This window comes from Ranitomeya variabilis, chromosome 1 (assembly GCF_051348905.1).
Source record: "Ranitomeya variabilis isolate aRanVar5 chromosome 1, aRanVar5.hap1, whole genome shotgun sequence".
Classification (NCBI taxonomy): domain Eukaryota; kingdom Metazoa; phylum Chordata; class Amphibia; order Anura; family Dendrobatidae; genus Ranitomeya; species Ranitomeya variabilis.
This window is the reverse complement of record NC_135232.1, coordinates 208,386,132-208,406,648: the sequence shown is the minus strand read 5'-3', so window position 1 is coordinate 208,406,648 and position 20,517 is coordinate 208,386,132. Positions and strand designations below refer to the sequence as shown.

The window sequence follows — 20,517 nt, the reverse complement described above, 5'->3', positions numbered from 1 at the left end:
TGCATCTTTTGTGCTGCACAAGCTGGCTCTTTCAGCTACAAACGCCTTGGGGGTGGGGGTTAAAGGTTCCCTTTCGACTTTCTCCAATCAGGCTTCGGCCTACATTGTGTTCCTTCTGCTTCTCCTGCTGTCCCTGGGCTCCAACACCGCTAGTTGTTGCCTGGTAGTGCTGTACGCACAGTCAACAGTCGCTCCTCTGTTATTGGGGTTCAGTAACGTCAGCTGTTCCCCAGCTGTGTGTGTGGCAATCCCTCCTATCTCCTCCACCTCCTCCTCCTCCTGTCCCTGGGCTCTAACACCGCTAGTTGCTGTCCAGAAGTGCTGTCCGCACAGTCCCAACAGTCGCTCCTCTGTTATTGGGGTTCAGTAACGTCAGCTGTTCCCCAGCTGTGTGTGTGGCAATCCCTCCTATCTCCTCCACCTCCTCCTCCTCCTGTCCCTGGGCTCCAACACCGCTAGTTGCTGTCCAGAAGTGCTGTCCGCACAGTCCCAACAGTCGCTCCTCTGTTATTGGGGTTCAGTAACGTCAGCTGTTCCCCAGCTGTGTGTGTGGCAATCCCTCCTATCTCCTCCACCTCCTCCTCCTCCTGTCCCTGGGCTCCAACACCGCTAGTTGCTGTCCAGAAGTTCTGTCCGCACAGAGCCAAACACCTCGCCAATGTGTTAGTGGGGTTCAGCACCGCCAGCTGTTCCCCTGCTGTGTATACGGCAACGTGTCATGCGACCGCCATGCAGGCACAACAACTTAAATTTAAGGGAACCTGTCCCCCCCCCAAAGCGTTTGTTACTGAAAGAGCCACCTTGTGCAGCAGTAATGATGCAAATGGAAAAAGTGCCTCTTTTCGTGGTGCTCCTTGCACATGCTGAACCTAACACTTATAAAATGTGTCCCCTCACACCGTTAAACCGTCCGGTAGGTGGAACTTTCCTTTGTCATGTGACGCAGCACAGCCGTCATTCTTACCCCCTTGGCGCCGTGCGCCGCCTCCTCAGCGTTGTTTGAATCTGTCCCGGAGCCTGCACTCCGCACAACAGACCTAAAGCTGCCACCAGTGCAGGCTTCGGCCTACACTCTGCTCCCCCTGCTCCTCCTGCTGACCCTGGGCTCTAACACCGCCAGTTGGGGCCCAGATGTGCTAGCTGCACAGAGAAAAACACCAGCCAATGTGTCAGTGGGGTTCAGCACCGCCAGTTGTTCCCCTGCTGTGTAGCTGGCAACGTGTCCTGCAACAGCCACGCAGACACAAGAACTGAAATTGAAGGGAACCTGTCCCCCCTCCCCCAGGCGTTTGTATGTTTTCCAGCCACCTTGTACAGCAGTAATGCTGCATGTGTGCAAGGTGGCTCATAAACTTATTCTCCTCGCACATGTGGAACTGAACATGTCTAAAATGTGTCCTCTGTGACCATTTAACCATCCCGGAGGGGTGACTTTCCTTTGTAATGACACGCTGCAACCCCCTTGGTAGCGCTGCCCGTCTTCTGGCATCATTGTTTGGCTGCCTGCGCCTCTGCGGCCGCCCTGACCCACACAACGCCCCTCGGTGTCTTATTTATTTGGACTGCGAGGGTGTGATTGATGGGCATGAGCAGTGCATATCTTCGCCTGTCCCTCATCTTCTTCCGCCTTCTTCAGACTGTGCGGCTTCATGGCCGCGGCATGCGTTAAGGGATCAGCTGACGCCGCACAGTCTGAAGCGGGTGTAAGGACCCGAGTGTGAGAGGCGAACATATGTACTGCGCCAGGCCATGAATCCCAGCCCCGCAGTGTTTTAACTATGTAAAGACACTGCGGGGCTGGGATTCATGGTCATCGCAAACCGCAACGGCCGACATTAAATGATGCCAGAAGATGGGCAGCGCTAACAGCGCAAGGCCAAGGGATAAAACGACAGCGCAGACTCCTGTACAGCAAATAACAACGCTCAGGAGGCGGCGCCCAGCACCAAGGTGGGATTCTTGACATCTGTGCTGCGTCTCATTACGAAGGGAACTCTCGCCTCCAACACAGTTTGACTGTATTAAGGGCTAAATGTTATACGTGTTTCATTCAGCGTGTGCAAGGAGAAAAATTAAAAGAGCAACCTTTGACTTGTGCAGCACTACTGCTGCATAAGCTGTGGCTCTTCTAGTTTGTAACACCTGAGGGGGGGTTAAAGGTTACCTTTAAAATTGGTTCAATTAGGCTTCGGCCTACACTCTGCTCCCCCTGCAGAGCCTGGGCTCTAACACCGCCAGTTGGGGCCCGGTACTGCTAGCTGCACAGAGAAAAACACCAGCCAATGTGTCAGTGGGGTTCAGCACCGCCAGCTGTTCCCCTGCTGTGTAGCCGGCATCGTGTCCTGCAACAGCCACGCAGACACAAAGCTGCCGCCAGTGCAGGCTTCGGCCTACACTCTGCTCCCTCTCCTCCTGCTGACCCTGGGCTCTAACACCGCCAGTTTGGGGCCCGGTACTGCTAGCTGCACAGAAAAACACCAGCCAATGTGTCAGTGGGGTTCAGCACCGCCAGCTGTTCCCCTGCTGTGTAGCCAGCAACGTGTCCTGCAAATGCCACGCAGACACAAGAACTGAAATTGAAGGGAACCTGTCCCCCCTCCCCCAGGCGTCTGTATGTTTTCCAGCCACCTTGTACAGCAGTAATGCTGCATGTGTGCAAGGTGGCTCATAAACTTATTCTCCTTGCACACATGGAACAGAACATGTCTACAATGTGTCCCCTGAGACCATTAAAACGTCCCTGAGGTGTGACTTTCCTTTGTAATGACACGCAACAACCCCCTTGGTAGCACAGCCCTTCTTCTGACATCATTGTTTGTCTGGCTGCGCCTCTGCGGCCGCCCTGCCCGACACAACGCCCCTCGGTGTCTTATTTATTTTGACTTCGAGGGTGTGATTGACGGGCATGAGCAGTGCATATCTTCGCCAGGCTGTCACTCAGCTCCTTCCGCCTTCTTCAGACGGTGCGGCTTCATGGCCGCGGCATGCGATAAGGGATCAGCTGACGCCGCACAGTCTGTAGCAGGTGTAAGGACACGAGCGAGAGGCGAACATATGTACTGCGCCAGGCCATGAATCCCAGCCCCGCAGTGTGAAACACTGTAAAGACACTGCGGGGCTGGGATTCATGGGCATCGCGAACCGCACCAGCCGACATGAAATTATGTCAGAAGACGGGCAGCGCATGGCCAAGGGATAACGCAACAACGCAGACTCCTGTACAGCAAAATGTGATGCTCAGGAGGCCGCGCCAAGCACCAAGTTGGTATTTTTGCCAGCTGTGCTGCGTCTCATTACAAAGGGAACTCCCGCCTCCAAGACAGATTGACTCTATAAGGGCCAAAATGTTGTACGTGTTTCATTCAGCTTGTGCAAGGAACAAAATTAAAAGAGCAACCTTTGACTTGTGCAGCACTACTGCTGCATAAGGCGTGGCTCTTCTACTTTGTAACACCTGAGGGGGGGTAAAAGGTTACCTTTAAAATTGGTTCAATTAGGCTTCGGCCTACACTCTGCTCCCCCTGCAGAGCCTGGGCTCTAACACCGCCAGTTGGGGCCCGGTACTGCTAGCTGCACAGAGAAAAACACCAGCCAATGTGTCAGTGGGGTTCAGCACCGCCAGCTGTTCCCCTGCTGTGTAGCCGGCAACGTGTCCTGCAACAGCCACGCAGACACAAAGCTGCCGCCAGTGCAGGCTTCGGCCTACACTCTGCTCCCTCTCCTCCTGCTGACCCTGGGCTCTAACACCGCCAGTTGGGGCCCGGTACTGCTAGCTGCACAGAGAAAAACACCAGCCAATGTGTCAGTGGGGTTCAGCACCGCCAGCTGTTCCCCTGCTGTGTAGCCGGCAACGTGTCCTGCAAATGCCATGCAGACACAACAGACCTACAAATGCCTCCAGTGCAGGCTTCGGCCTACACTCTGCTCCCCCTGCTGACCCTTTGCTCCAACACCGCTAGTTGGGGCTCTAGGAAGACAAGCTTGAATAGGTCCCCATCCTGGTTCCAGCACCGTCAGCTGTTTCCGGGCAGAGCCTTTGGCTTAGGTGCCTCCCTCTGGGTATCCGAGTTCCACCAACGTCAGGTGGTCCTTGGTAGTGCTTTCAGGCATGGGTACCTCCTGCTTAGCAACTGGGTTCCAGTAATGTCAGCTGGTCCTCGGTAGTTCCATTGGCTCTTGGACCTTCGGCTACCCATCCGGGTTCCAGTACCGTCAGCTTGTTCTCGGCAGTGTCTTTTGCTCTTGTACCTTCTGCTCCCCATCCTGGTTCCAGTACCGTCAGCTGGTTCCGGGCAGAGCCTTTGGCTTAGGTGCCTCCCTCTGGGTATCTGAGTTTCACCAACGTCAGGTGGTCCTTGGTAGTGCTTTCAGCACGGGTACCTCCTGCTTAGTAACCGGGTTCCAGTAACGTCAGCTGGTCCTCGGTAGTTCCATTGGCTCTTGGACCTTCGGCTACCCATCCAGGTTCCAGTACCGTCAGCTGGTTCTCGGCAGTGTCTTTTGCTCTTGTACCTTCTGCTCCCCATCCTGGTTCCAGTACCGTCAGCTGGTTCCGGACAGAGCCTTTGGCTTAGGTGCCTCCCTCTGGGTATCTGAGTTCCACCAACGTCAGGTGGTCCTTGGTAGTGCTTTCAGCACGGGTACCTCCTGCTTAGTAACCGGGTTCCAGTAACGTCAGCTGGTCCTCGGTAGTTCCATTGGCTCTTGGACCTTCGGGTAGCCATCCGAGTTACAGTTCCATCAGCTGTTTCTCTGCATTTTCTCAGCCTACTTGTACCTTCTGCTACATTTCCAAGTTCAAGACCCTAAAGACGACGACCCGGAAGACCACCCCTAAGATGACGACGACACCAGAGACAACAACCACTGAGATGACGACGACCCTGGAGACGATGACCCTGAAGACCACCCCGATGACGACGACCCCGGAGACGACGACCCTGGAGACGACGACGACCTAGAAGACCGAGAAGCAGAAGAACAAGAGGCTGCAGAACAAAGAGCAGAAGAACATTGAGCATAAGACTAAATATCAGAGCAAAATATATTATCTAAATTATAAGCAGAAGAAGACTAAGCAGTGTATGGGGGTGAGTCCGTTCCTCCTCGTGGTGCCCCTGGATAAAGCCTGATGCTGCAGGCCAAACTGAACGCGGACAAATGTAACTGTTTTGTGACAGGCAGAACGGAAGGTGTAATCTTCAAACTTTTATAGATAACAACTACGGGAATGCCTGTCACAAATAAGAATATGATGAAGAAGTTGAATATGAAGAAGATAATAGTAAAATAAAAAGAATATGAACAATGTAACAAAAAAAATAATAGGTAGAAGATGAAGAAGAAGATGAATAAGGTGAAGAAGTTGATGTCAAAGAAGCTGATGATGAGGATAATGAAGAAGAAAGTGTGGGAGAAGTAAAAAAGAAGGTGAAGGGCGTGGAAGTAGTGAAACATCAATATCTGACAAAATTAAAAAAAAATTAACATAGAAAGATTTTGACTAACGCCGAACGTCATAAAAAACAAAACAAAATCCTGCTATTCTATTAGATTGGGCTAAACCTCTGTGCCTTTAATGTCTCCGCCACATCCCCCAATACATCCTATATTATTCTTAGTTGTTTTCCTTCATGTAGAATGAACCTACAAGTTAAGAAAGGGTTTATTTTAATTCCGATATTTTCGTCCCATTGACTTGCATTGGGATCGGGTATCGGTATCGGATTAGATCCGATACTTTGACGGTATCTGCCGATACTTTCCGATACCGATACTTTCCGATATCGGAAGGTATCGCTCAACACTACTCTTTAAACAAACTTTTAATTCATTCCAGGTGGAAACAGGCCCGCAGTATACATGGTATTGTTTTCCACTTTTATCTTTAAAAGATATTTTAAAAGAAGCAACATGTCAATAATTGCGTTTCGGCTTCAAAAATTTTACTATTAAATGAATAAAAGCAAACACAATGCCCAAATATTTTTTAAAGTGCTTGTTTTTTAGGTACCGTAAATTTGAGGTAGCCAGGAAAATCCACATAAAAAACTAAATACGAATATATTCCGAAGCTAACACTATGTGTCACACTAGATTAACTGAGGACCACATATGAAAATAATCCAGAGGAAATGCAGGTATCCATTTAATGCCATATTACATATGTTCATATTATTACATGCACAGGTCACGTCATCTATAGGGACTGATAAAGTGGAAAATTTCAGAAGCAAGATGTCAGTTTGGGTTGACTTCTGTTGGACCTCCTGAGCTCTGTTATTGTTAGACTTCTGTTGTTATGACCTAACCTTGGTCCATCAGAGAATCCTTGTGAGACACTTGGGACCTGCTGTGGGTACGTGCCCCAGTAATGTAGCTTTATGGAAATCTGTCACCAGCTTTATGTTTCTTAATCTGAGAGCAGTATAAATTAGAGTCAAATAAACTGATTCCAGTTGTGTGTGTCACCTATTGAGCTCCTTGCAACAATTTTGATAATTTCAGTGTCTTGTCTGTCTAAAGGCAGACAGCTGACAATCAGTAGGAAGGTGAGGACAGACAGAGCTCTTGAATATCGAGGACTACATAGCAGGAACTCATCCCTGTGAGGACTAGCAGAGCTTGAGCAGAGAAAACAATGTTTTACCAAAACTACAAAAAGAAGCCTAGTGATTGACCCAACGTTAGAATCAGGGTTTTTACGTCTATCTTATTCTGTTCTGAGATGGGGCAGCATAAGCCTAGGGGTGACAGATTCTTTTCAAGCAGTGTGGGAGTCCATCAGTGACCTGTCATGCTGATCATAAATGGAAGAGAAAAGTTGACAAACCTACCTACAGAACATGGGAAGGAAAAGAGCAATTTCAATATAAATTAAACTAGTTTCTATTGCAAAAGGAGGCTTATTCCTTTGTTTGCATAGATATTAACATATCCATTTTATGGTGGTCGGAAGAATAACAGAATAAAAAAGCATATATCTCGTGTATGACTCATGCTATCAAACATATTCTAATACTTTAATGAGCAGCATGAGACTGTTGACCTCATTCACAAACAAGTGAACAGAGAACATAGTTATGTGGTTGACCAAAGCATTTGGCAAAAACTGAAATAAACAAAGCTATCTCCTTGAAATGAATATGACTTCAATTATTTCTGATGAAATGATGTGTACGATATGGAATGTAAAAATTATGATGTAGTCACATACAGTGTTTTTCTGGTTATTACCTTCTTTTCCACTGAAAAGAGCAAAGTAATTTTCCACAATGATACATTCCAATTTTGGTTAAGTTTAGTATTTGCATTTATATTTTACCAAGATCTTTTAAACAGACAGTGATATTTCTCTTAGACATAAACACAATAAAAGTGTACACTGTGTCATGTACATTTTATATTGCCTAGCATGTACATGTGCCTCTTCTACAATCCCAGTCTGTAGTATAAGCTGCTCTGCAACAACTTCTTCTGTACATGTAAATGCTTAACGGGAATCTGTCACCTTAATTTGGCCCTATAAACTGCGGCCACCGGCATCAGGGGCTTATCTACAGCATTCTGGAATGCTGTAGATAAGCCCCTGATGTAACCTGAAAGATAAGAAAAACAAGTTAGATTATACTCACCCAGGGGTGGTCCGGTGTGGTCTGGGTCTGATGGACGTTGCAGGTCCAGGTCCGGTGCCCCCCATCTTCATACGATGTTGTCGTCCTCCTTGCTTCTGTTGCGGCTCCTGTGCAGGCATCCTGATTTGCCCTGTTGAGGGAAGCGTAAAATACTGCAGTGTGCAGGCGCTGTGCCTCTCTGACTTTTCCCGGCGCCTGCACACTGCAGTACTTTGCTCTGCCCTCAACAGGGCAGAGTATTACGCCTGCGCAGGAGCCGCAACAGCAGCGAGGAAGAGGACAACATCCTATGAAGATGGGAGGCGCCGGGCCCGGACCTGTGACGCCCATCGGACCCGGACCGCACTGGACCTCCCCTGGGTGAGTATAATTAACTTGTTTTTCCTATCTTTCAGGTTACATCGAGGGCTTATCTACAGCATTACAGAATGCTGTAGATAAGCCCCTGATGGCGGTGACCGCAGTTTATAGGGCCAAAATTAGGTGACAGATTCCCTTTAATATTACATAGAGTATATACTTTCCAATTTGTATCAATTGATTTAGCTTAGATTAGAAAATAAAATTTACATATCGGAGCAGAATACTCTAGCGCATCGTCTATATAGAGTAATATATCCAATGTAGTGATGAGCGAGTATGCTCGTTACTCCAGTTTTCCGGGTGTTCTCCCAGTATTTTGGGCGTGCTCAGAGATTTACTTTGTGTCGCTGCAGCTGCATGATTTGCGGCTGCTAGACAGCCTGATTCCATGTAGGGATTCCCTAACAGACAGGCAATACCCACATGTATTCAGGCTGTCTAGCAGCCACAAATCATGCAGATGCGGCGACACAAACTAAATCTCTGAGCATGCCCAAAATACTCAGAAAACACCCGAGCATGCTCGGAAAGCTCAAATAACGAACATACTCGCTCATCACTAATCCCAAGCATTAGAATGTAACATACAAGGAACCTGTCAGTAGAAAATGTAATATTTACCTGTAGCCGTAGTGCTAATCTGAAGGTAAATACCAGATGAAACATGTGCAACAGTCTAATTGGATGTGCAGTTGCAGGGAGAAAATGAAGTTATATTCCCCCTGCAGCTGCTCACTTCCAGTCGTCAGGGCGGTTTTGTGGGCAGTAAAAAATCAGTGCTCTCTAATCTGTAAGCACTCTGTAATCACTCTCTGTGATCCTTGACAGGCATTGTGCCCTCTATATATACTGCACAGCAGGAATTAAGTCAAGGAGCACATGGAGTGAAATTAACATTGTGCATTTCCCAAAAGTGACAAATGCTTAACAAGGGCTTATTCAAACACACCATATAGCGGTAACATTTTACAGTGTGTTATGACTGCAACTCCAATTACAAATCGCATGTCTCATGATGAACTGAACCAACAGCCTCCTGGACTGTTTTGCTCCTCAGAACTGCGGTCGGGTCAGGAACCGCAAAATGCATCCTGCATGTAATGCTGTTACTAAGCCCTAATAATGCTTCTCTTATTGGGTTTCTATTACACTAGTTTATTTTTCACGCATTTAGAAGTAAATTCTTAAAATAGCAAGAAAAATATTATAATTATATGAATAGTTGCATTTATATTTTACCAACATCCTTTAAATATACAATAACATTTCTCTTAGACATATTCACAAAACATTATGTACAATGTGTGTTATGTATATGTGCTTCACAAATAAAACACACGTGCATCCAACAACATAAGCCCAGTCTGTAGTACCAGATGCTCTGCTACCACTTAATATTACATAGAGTATATACTTTTGTATTTATTATCAGTTGATTTAGGTAAGATTAGAAAATGAAATGTACAATTCGGAGTAGGATACTACAGAGCATTGTCTATATAAAGCAACGTGTCGCCAGAATGTAACATTGAGTATGAGGACTAATACTTAATAATTATACAATATGTCTGAAGACATATTGACATACCTTGATAATATATAAAATACATGAAAATGCCATAGTACAGCCATAGTTATATACGCAAAAAAAATAGAAAAGAAAAGAAATACCATACACATGAAGACGGTATTACTGCAAAAATTAAGTGCTCCTCAAATCATCTTACCTTTACAGGATCAATATCGAAGACTGATTCAGGATTCTGCGTCTCAATAATGGGCTTCTTGTTCTCCAGGGAGAACATGGTCACCTCATCTGAAGGGTGGTATTGGTAAGGTAAATGTACTTGAGAACTGCACCGGCCAACAAATCGGCAAGCCAATAGTAGCTATGGCAGTAATGTGAGAATAGAAACAGGTGGCATAGTTCTCTAGTCTGTCTACACTAACAAGCCCGCAAGCATGCTGGCATTGTGTGACAGCTCAGCGTCTGAGCCACATGCAAAATACACCATCTCAGGGAAAATGACAATTCTTTATAATGTGGAAATCTCACACTGGCACCGGGAATTTTACACGGACATATCTTTTGGAGCTAAGCTTTTACCATCTGTTCCCTCTTTTAACGGCAAACCTTGAAACCTTGTAAATCCTGTGTGTTCTTGTATGTACATGTCCTTGGGAGTTTACGCTCTTAAGGCACTCATTGTTTCTGAGAAAACTAGATCAAGTGCTTTTGCCAGAGATAAAGATCACAAAAAAATAAAAATAGTACTCTTCAACCTATTCATTACAAATAAAAGTTAACAATCGTACACGTCCAGCGCCAAATTTTATTTAAGAAATATAAACATTTTAGAGACCTTTAGAAAGGGCATTACATCTATTTTTGCTATGGTGGTAAACTACAATCTATATTACGTGTGTTAAGAGGTTGGAACATTTTTCAAAATATTAAAAACAAAGGACGCAGTAAATGCATTACAGGCATTTCATACAGTACAGTGCCTTGAAAAGTATTCATACCCCATGTACTTTTCCACATTTGTTTACATTATATCTACAAACATAAATGTTTTTATTAGGATTTTATGTGATATGCTAACACACAGTAGCTAGTGTTTGTGAAGTGTAAAGGAAATGGTACATTATTTTTTAATTATTTACAAAATATACAACTGAAAATAGTGATCTGCATTTGTATTTAGCTCCCTGTAGTCTGATACCCCTAAATAAAATCATGAGCGACCAATTGCCTCTAGAAATCACATAATCAGTAAATCGAGTCCAACTGTTTGTAATTTTTTCTCAGTATAGCTACAGCTATTCTGTGAAGGACTTAGACATTTGTTTGAGAACATGAGGGATCAAACAGCATCATGAAAACCAAAGAACACACCAGACAGGTCAGGGATAAAGTTGTGGAAAAAAGTAAAGCAGGGTTAGGTTTTAAAAAATAACCCAAGGTCTGAGCATGTCACGAAGCACTGTTCAAACTATCATCCAAAAATGGTAGTAGTATGGCACAACTGCAAACCTTCCAAAACATGACTGTCCACTTAAACTGCCATCTCAAGCAAGGAGAGCACTAATTACAGAAAGCAGCCTAGAGGCCCAAGGTCACTCTGGAGGAGCTGCAGAGATCCACAACCCAGGTGTGAAAATCTGTCCATTTGACAATTATTCTGTGTTGTAATGCTGCGGTAGCATCATACGCAGTGAAGAGGCAGTGACCCACAAAGTTCCAACACAAAGTCTCTTTAATGTGTTTTCTCACAGCATTAAAGTCCAGTTCACACAAATGCATATAACTTCAGTGTATATTATCAGTGTTCAGTTCACACCAGTTCATAGCAATACATATCATATGGCTTTTAGATTGCAGTCCCTAAACACGCCAGACCTCTCATTGTTCAGTATCCGTGGGGCGACTGCACGACATATTAGTCTCCATACACAGCCTTATATGTTGCAGACACTACACACGTCAGCCCTCCTCTGAGTAGTTCCCATGGGTGTCCTGCATCACTGTATCACAGTCTCTTTACTCACACAGCCATGCACAGCCCAGGATATCCTCTGGATAGCAGCCGGGCACAGGACATCCACCTCCGGGCACAGGACTGTCCACATCCGACTCCTTCGGGCACATGATATCCACCTCCGGGCACAGGACTGTCCACATCTGACTCTTTTGGACACAGGACATCCACCTCCGGGCACAGGACTGTCCACATTCGAGACCAGTTCTATGGATGTCTTGCATCACTGTATACGCTGTGGGTGCCAGGCTATTCAGCTGCCATGGGTGCTGGCTCTGCTGGCCTGTGCTTCCATGCACTCAGCCAGTGCTCTGCAGGCCTCTGCACATCAGCACACACCAGACTGACACTGACGTTGCACCTGACACCTGACACACCCATACCCTTTACCGCAGGGCTTTTAGCACAAAAACCTGTGGCCTTCAGCCATCTCCATGCACAACCTGGGGGAAACACACAGCGACCCCTACTTGTGACACAAGTCACTGCCTCACATTGCAATCACAGCTACACCTGCGACTGCAATGCACACTAATGGCCTTCATATGCCTCTGTCCGCATTCTGGGGAGCACAAACAGCGCTCCCTAGCTGTAACAGGGGTCACTGCCTCATAGTGTATACTCCACAACTCTGGCCATTATGGAAGAGTGGTAAGAAGAAAGCCATTTTTTAAAGCAAGCCATAAGAAGTCTGTTTGAAGTCATTTAGGGGACACAGCTAGCATGTGGAAGAAGATGTTCTGATCAGTTGAGACCAAAGTAGAACTATTTTGGCTAATTGCAAAATGCCATGTGATGCCAAAAAAATACCATCTCGGCCATCAAACATGGTAGCAGCATCATCCTGTGTGGATGGTTTTCTTTAGCAGGGACAGGGAAGCCGGTAAGAGTTGATGGCAAAATTGATGGAGCTAAATCAAGGCCATCCAAGAGGAAAACCTGTTAGAGGCTACAAAAGGCTTGAGCTGGGGTGTAGGTTCACCTTCCAGCAGGACAATGACTCTAAACATATTGCCAGAGCTACAATGGAATGATTTAGATCAAAACATATTCATGTACTTGAATGGCCCTGTTAAAGCCCAGACCTAAATCCAATTGAGAATCTGTGGCAAGACTTGAAAATTGCTCTTCACAGATGCCTTCATCCAATCTCACTGAGTAAGAGCTACTTTGCAAAGAAGAATAGGCAAAAATGTCAACCTCCTAGATGTGTAAAACTGGAAGAGAGCTACCCTAAAAACTTGCAGCAGTAATTGCAATACTGGTCCTACAAAGTATTGATTCGGGGAGCTGAATACAAATGCATATCACAATTTTTAAAACAATTAGAAAACCATGTATCATTTCCTTTACACTTCACAAATAATTGCTGCTTTGTGTTGGAATATCACATACAATCCTAATCAAATACATTTAAATTTGTGGGTATAACATGAAAAAATATGGAAAAGCACAGGGAATGAATACTTTTCAAGGCACTGTATACTAAATAAAAAAATCTAAAAATAAGTAAGGCTTTTAACCCCTTCATGACATCACCGTACATGTACAGCGCCACAGGAGGTACATTTCCACAAACCACCGTACATCTACATGTACATGTCAGCAAGTGAACCAATTGTGACCTGCAGAAATGCCCACGATTGGTGCTAGCTCAGATCGTGGGCATTTAACCCCTCTTATGCTACTGTCAATAGTTACAGTGACATCAATCGGAATAGCAGAGGGAGGGAGCTCCCTCTCTGCTCCAAAAAGCACAACGCAATCGTGAAGGCTTTCACCATTTTCATTTTCAGATTGCTAGGCAACTGTTTTTTGGCTCAAGGTTAGAGGAGGCTGGGTTTTTATAAAGCTGGGAAATTTGCATCACCTGGCCTTTCCTAATGATGATAGTGAACAAGCCATAAGGCCAGCCTCACACGTCCAGATAATTCCGGTACCGGAGAAAACGGTACCGGAGTTATCCGAGTCTGTGTGTCTGTGTTCTCACTTGGCACACGTGCGGCAGCCGTGTGCCACCCATGTGCCTCCTGAGGACCACACAGACCGTGCAGGAGAGACAGCGCTACAGTAAGCGCTGTCCCCAGCATGTGGTGCTGAAGTCGGCATTCATCCCTTCTGTCCTGCTCGGCTGAAAGCAGCACTTGCAGGAGAGAAGGGATGAAAGATCAATTTTTTTTGTTAAAAATAAAGTTTGGGGTCACCTCCCATGTCACACCCTTCCCCACCCCCCGTGCGCCCGCCCGCTCGCAGACAAATACTCACTGAGCTCCCGTGATGCCTCCTCTTGGTGCCGGCAGCTTGTCCTGTGTGAGCGGTCACGTGGTACCGCTCATTACAGTGATGAATATGCGGCTCCACCTCCCATAGAGGGAGGTTACCCCAAACTTTATTTTTAACAAAAAAAAGTTGATCTTTCATCCCTTTTCTCCTGCAAGCGCTGCGTTCAGCCGGGCAGGACAGAAGGGATGAATGCCGGCTTCAGCACCACACGCAGGGGACAGCACTAAACTGTAGCACTGTCTCTCCTGCGGCAGTACGTGCACACGGAGGAGAGTGCACACTGTTCTCCGTGTGCACGTGTGCAGTATGCTTTGCGGACCGTGCTGCCGGAGAAAAACAGACATGTCTCCGTGTTTTGCACACGGACACATGGTCCGTGAAAACACGCAGGCATATACATAGACCCATTCATTTGAATGGGTCTACGTGTGTCAGTGTCTCCGGTACATGAGAAAACTGTCACTACACGTACCGGAGCCACTGACGTGTGAAACCGGCCTAACCTTAACAAGCTAATTAAGGTCTGAAACTTTGGTCAAAGTTATCTGAGCACACAAATCTCCAAGGGTGCCCAAAACAAAACTGTATTGGCCCATTTTCCTTTTTATAATTTAAAAAATGTAATAGATGGGGAAAAAAAAAATATATATATATATATATATATATATATATATATATATATATATATATATATATAAAATATATAATTTTTTTTTGCCTAAAATAGAAGGGAAATGAGTCATCTTTAGGCCATTTAAAGAGATGGTTCCATCTTCAACTTGCTTAACTGCTCACAATAACATTAATTTTGACCAGGGATGCCCAAACTTTTACATGCCACTATATTTGTTAACGGTTTTGTGTGGTATAAAAATCTGATTTAAGGGCATAAAAATGTAAAGTTTGAAAATTGTGAAATTTCCACATTTATGTCAAATTTTTGCTATTTTCAGAAATAAATGCAAATCATATTGACCAAAGTTTACCATAACATAAAGTACAACATGTCATGAAAAAACATTCTCAGAGTCACTGCGGATATGTTAAAGCATTCCAGAGTTATTAACACATAAATTGACAATGGTCAGATTTGGAAAATGAGGCTCCCTCAGTAACGAACAGTGGCTCAGTCCTTAAGTGGTTAAGCAAAGTTTTCCTACTTGTTATTGTTAATGTTCAAATAAATGCAAAGTCTTGACATTGAGGCTAGTGATGGCGAACACAAACCCTGGTGTCTGTGCACAGACCCCGAACATGGACTTCTCCAGGGGGTCCGTGTTACTGTTCGGGTTCGGTACTCTGAACATTGGCTGTTTCTCATGCTGTCATCTCTGTGACAAAGCAAAAAACACCGGCAGCTTTGATTGGTGGTAAGATCGTTACCGCCGGTCAGAGAGCTGCGGTTCCCATACTGTCGAATAATAGGATGCGAGCCAGCAGCTGTGACCCCTGGTAAAAGGGCTACCACCAGTCACAGTTGTCAGCTGATGAGAGTACTTCTCCTCCTGTTGCTGGTAGCAAGGCTGATGAGAGTATTCATCAATACAATAAATAAATTATATGGGGTCTCTTCTATTTTTGATACCTAGCGCAGGCAAAACCGAGACCTGCGGGCTGCAACCCCCAGCTGATTTATTTATCATGGCTGGTTATCAAGAATAAAGGGTCACATGTAGTGTTGAGCATTCCGATACCGCAAGTATCGGGTATCGGCCGATACTTGCGGTATCGGAATTCCGATACCGAGATCCGATACTTTTGTGGTATCGGGAATCGGAATCGGAAGTTCCCAGTGTATGGTTCCCAGGGTCTGAAGGAGAGGAAACTCTCCTTCAGGCCCTGGGATCCATATCCATGTAAAAAATAAATAATTAAAATAAAAAAATAGGGATATACTCACCCTCTGACGCGCCCTGGTAGTAACCGGCAGCCTGCTTTGCTTAAAATGAGCGCGTTCAGCACCTTCCATGACGTCACGGCTTCTGATTGGTCGCGTGCCGCTCATGTGACCGCCACGCGACCAATCACAAGCCGCGACATCATCCCTCAGGTCCTAAATTCCCTTCTAGGAATTTAGGACCTGAGGGATGACGTCACGGCTTCTGATTGGTCGCGTGGCGGTCACATGAGCGGCACGCGACCAATCAGAAGCCGTGACGTCATGGAAGGTACTGAACGCGCTCATTTTAAGCAAAGAAGGCTGCCGGTTCACAGCGGTAAGGCCCACGCTGCGTCGGAGAGGTGAGTATATCAATATTTTTTATTTTAATTCTTTATTTTACACATTCATATGGATCCCAGGGCCTGAAGGAGAGTTTCCTCTCCTTCAGACCCTGGGAACCATCAGGATACCTTCCGATACTTGGTGTCCCATTGACTTGTATTGGTATCGGTATCGGCGAGATCCGATACTTTGCCGGTATCGGCCGATACTTTCCGATACCGATACTTTCAAGTATCGGACGGTATCGCTCAACACTAGTCACATGCTTTTTATAATTATTTAAATAATTTATAAAAAAAAATAATTGAAGTAAATAATAAAAAAAAGGCATAGGGTCTCTTCATTTTTGACAATTAGTCAAGCCAAAGCAGACAACTGGGGGCTGGTACTCTCACACTGGGAAGGTGCCATGGATATTGGTCCTTCCCAGATTAAAAATAGTAGCCCACAGCCACTCCAGAAAAGTTGGAAAATTCTAGCACATTTTCTGGCTCTTCCCACTTGCCCTATGGCAGTGGCAAGTGGGGTAATAGTTGTGGGGTTGATGTCAGCTATTTTATGGCTGCTGACATCAATTCCACAGGAAAGTAAAGTAGAGGCATCCATAAGACACTCCAATTACTATCTTCATAGTTAGATTATTAAAAAAAAACACAGCCTGCATAAACTCCTTTCTTAGAAATAGAGACACTAACACCTATATTTGAAATAAAAAAAGCAAAGTTATAGCCTCTTTTATGCCTAATCCAATGAAGCACATGTCACCTGTAAAAGACAAAAAATAATAATCAACCATATTCCTCACCTGTCTGTCAAAAATATAATCCTCCAATGCCTGTGTCACCTGTAAGAGACAAAATATAATAAACAACCATATTCCTCACTTGTCCAATGAGAAGATAATCCAGTTGTCCTGCAACAAGTCTAGCTCTGCTACATTTAGATGTTATGTTGAATGCTGGCATGATGTGAGCCTCCAGCCTGGCAGCCAGCAGAGACTATGAGCTGTGAGTCATAGCACAGCATCAGAGTCTCGCGTTGATGTGAATAAGGTGAGCGTAGTTCAGAGCCGATAAACTCTGCTCACCTCACTCATGTCACCGCTAGTGTGAGAAAGTTAATAAATTAAAAAAAAAAATTGAAAAAAACATGTAGACGTCCCCGGTAATTTTCATAATCAGCAAAGGGAAATCCGACGGCTGGGGACTGATGTTAATATTCTGAGAAGGAGATAATATCCATAAAGGTTCCCAGGCTATTAATATCAGCTCACAGCTGTTGCTTAGCTTTACCTGGTTATTATAGGGGTGACTCCCCACAAAAATTGTTCATCCACGGGTTCGCCCACCACTAATTGGGGCACAAGAAAAAGATTACTACATGTTCAGCTGTGCACTAATTAGCTATACACTGGCTTTCCCAACTATACAGGTGACCTACTATCAACCACTCAAGAAGGAAACAATAAGAACTTGTGTTACCACTGTGAGAGAACAGAATCCATTTTGTTTATCTGTGGTATCAATTTTTAGTACATGGTCTCCATCTTGTCCTATGTAATGGTGACCAGGTAACACTGCTGGGTGGGAAAGTTTCACATTTCTATTTACGCCCCTAAAGTTACTATTGGTTCATAGGTCAGAGGGAACTATTCATTTGTCTGTGGCCCTATTTAAAGGGCCACATGTGTTAATAAAGCAGAAGTCTTATCTAGTACACCATACATGGCTGCGCTGTATTGATTTCCTCAGATCTCGAAAACATATTTTAATATTTGGAGTTTGGAAGGCATAGAAGAGAGTGTATTTCACTCACACCAAGAGAACTGGCTAGAAACTAGCAGTTCCCAATAACAGTATCTTAAACAGAAACTTTCTGTATCTTCAGTTTTCCCCCATATAAAATGCAAACCTTTCTAAACCCAGTAATGACTCAGCCCAACATCTAGACTGACCAAGGAAAGAAAACCAGGGCAGGAAGGAAATGATAGGCTGGCTTCCCAAACCTGATTATCATTTTATAAAAATCCAGGACCAAAGCAAGAGTTAAAAAAAACTCTTAGCAATTTGGTAGGGATATGTAACCTGGATTCAGCTTTTCCTGGATGAGATATATACTTCTTGGAGCCTAGAATGCATACGTGAGGAATCTTGGAGAAATGTAGTAATCACCGATCACTTGTCCTGCCACTATCTCGCAGCATTTAAATGTACAGTAAATCGATACAATATAGTTGTTCCTAACTGATCAAGACATTTTACATTCATGTTCTGTTTGTGATAAAATCATTACATTCATTATAAGTCTGAATAAAATATTAGCATCTTTTTATTCTCCCTCATAATACATTTATTATCATTACTGTACATTTCCCATGCAGCCCTACGGGCTTGGCCGTGGTCATGCCAGCAGAAGCCAAATAATTTTCATAGAGAAAAATGTATCATTTCCATAATTTCTACTGTATTACAGGGAGCTTGTCAGCAAACAATGCAGTATTTACCTGTAGCCGTAGTGCTAATGATGCAGGTAAATACTGTGTGAAACATGTAAAACAGTCTGACTGGATGAGCAGGTGCACGGAGAAAATTAAGTTATATTCCCCCTGCAGCTGCTCAATTCCAGTCATTGGAGTGGTGTCGGGGACAGTAAAAAGTCAGTGCTCACTAATCTGTGAGCGCTCTGTTATCACTTTCTGTGATCCTTGACAGACATTGTTCCCTCTACATACACTGCATAGCAGGAATTAAGTCGAGGAACACAGAGTGATTATAGAGTGTTCACGGTGTACTGAGAACTGATTTTTTTACTGCCCCTACCAACGTCCTAATGAGTGGAAGCAAGCTGATGCTGGGGGGATATACAGTAACTTCATTGTTTCACCATATCTGCGATTCCAGTTAGAATGTTGCTCATGGTTAAAATGGTATTTAGTGCAAATCCCCACTATGGCTGCAGGTAGATTTTTTTGCTGACAGGTTCCCTGTAAATACACTGTCTGCTTGTTTCCAGGTTAATATTCTTATAGGGGCTTTCCACTACTGGACAGGATTCTGTATGGTAAAGACTACAGTCAAATTGTGGTTGTCCAGTAATTGACCACCTTTTTAATGAATATTAGTATTGACATTCCATAATGCACACCTCCCTATATTGGGAATATTGGAAAGCACCTCACCAGTCAACCAGGTTAATTCTCAGTATCCACAGTTTTAGGTGAGCCCTAAAACACATCTTTTTAGGCAAGTCTACTATTTCACCTTACCAACTATTCAGATTTATCCAAAATGGCTGCTGCATTCCCTGCCTCTGCTTTTATACATTTTCTGATAGTCCCTCGTGATTAACTCCATAGCCATATCGAGTGATGTGATCGCTACAACCCATTATGGTGAAGGTCGCGCCTTAGGTTATGTCAGCTTTCTCTGGTTAATACAATCAGTTCATTTGCATAAAATGTGAGCAGCCATTTTTTGGCAATGTGTGCAAAACTTTTAACTTTCTTAACTTTTGTGCCCCCAGTTTCCTTATTTCCTTCATAGATGGTAAGTTCTTTTTATCAGGACCCTCACTCCTCTTCTTTGAATTGTTGAATTGATTCGCTGAAATGACTAATATTGTTTTGTTCATGTACATATCCAGTGATGAGCAAAAAGTTATATGTTTTGAACACTTTCAATACCTTCTCACTAACTGTAACTAAGTTACTTTGCCCACCTAACACCTCTTGCCATGAGCTGTCCCAATAGTTAACCCTGTTTGAAGACTAACTGTTGAGGCCACAAAAAAATATAAGACATATAAATAACACAGGTAAATGCGTGAGAATAATACAATATCTTTGGAAGGGGCTTCAGCAAATCTACTACTCCTTTACACTACCCATGCCCCCTGAAGAAGGATCTCCGAAACGCGCGTCGGGGTGGGCTGGAGCCGTTTCCCCTCCTCTGTTACATTTTGGGTATGTTCCCTATCTGATCGGTTATGCGTTTACACGCTGCATATTTATATCTTTGCTAACATCTTTCCACCTATATGTCTTAGTAAATACTACTACTGCACATTGATTTGACATATATGGTGCAGTTAATGTTTTTGCATATTTTGCACTGTTGCATATGAGGAGTGTTTTCGTGTCTCCATGCGGTCCATGGTGGCTTTAGGTTGTCTTACCCACCACTGTCTATTTCTCTTGTCATGTTTTTTACATATTTAATAAAGTTTATACCTTTTTACTATATGGACTTTCTGCACCTATTTCCCTAAGGGTTTCTTTTGTGCTTTTCAGTATGGGTGTTTGTCCGTTATATCCATAGCAGCAGGCTTTCATTAATTGTTTTTTGACCTCTTTATTACCATCATGTTCACCTGGTTACAACAATTCTGCCTGCTCTGTATTCCTTGTGTTTATATACTCCTTTACACTACGATGGCCTACAACATCTCCAGACTTGACTCCCATCAAACATAT

General features: G+C 44.4%; 1 protein-coding gene across 1 annotated transcript in view; it reads right to left on the bottom strand.

Moving 5' to 3' along the window:
- Positions 1 to 20,517, bottom strand: part of NOS1 (nitric oxide synthase 1) — a 560,003-nt gene that overhangs the window by 359,391 nt on the left and 180,095 nt on the right. The window contains exon 2 of the mRNA XM_077292306.1: positions 16,852 to 16,890. The gene's annotated coding sequence lies outside the window, so the exon portion shown is untranslated. The remainder of the gene's footprint in view (positions 1 to 16,851; positions 16,891 to 20,517) is intronic.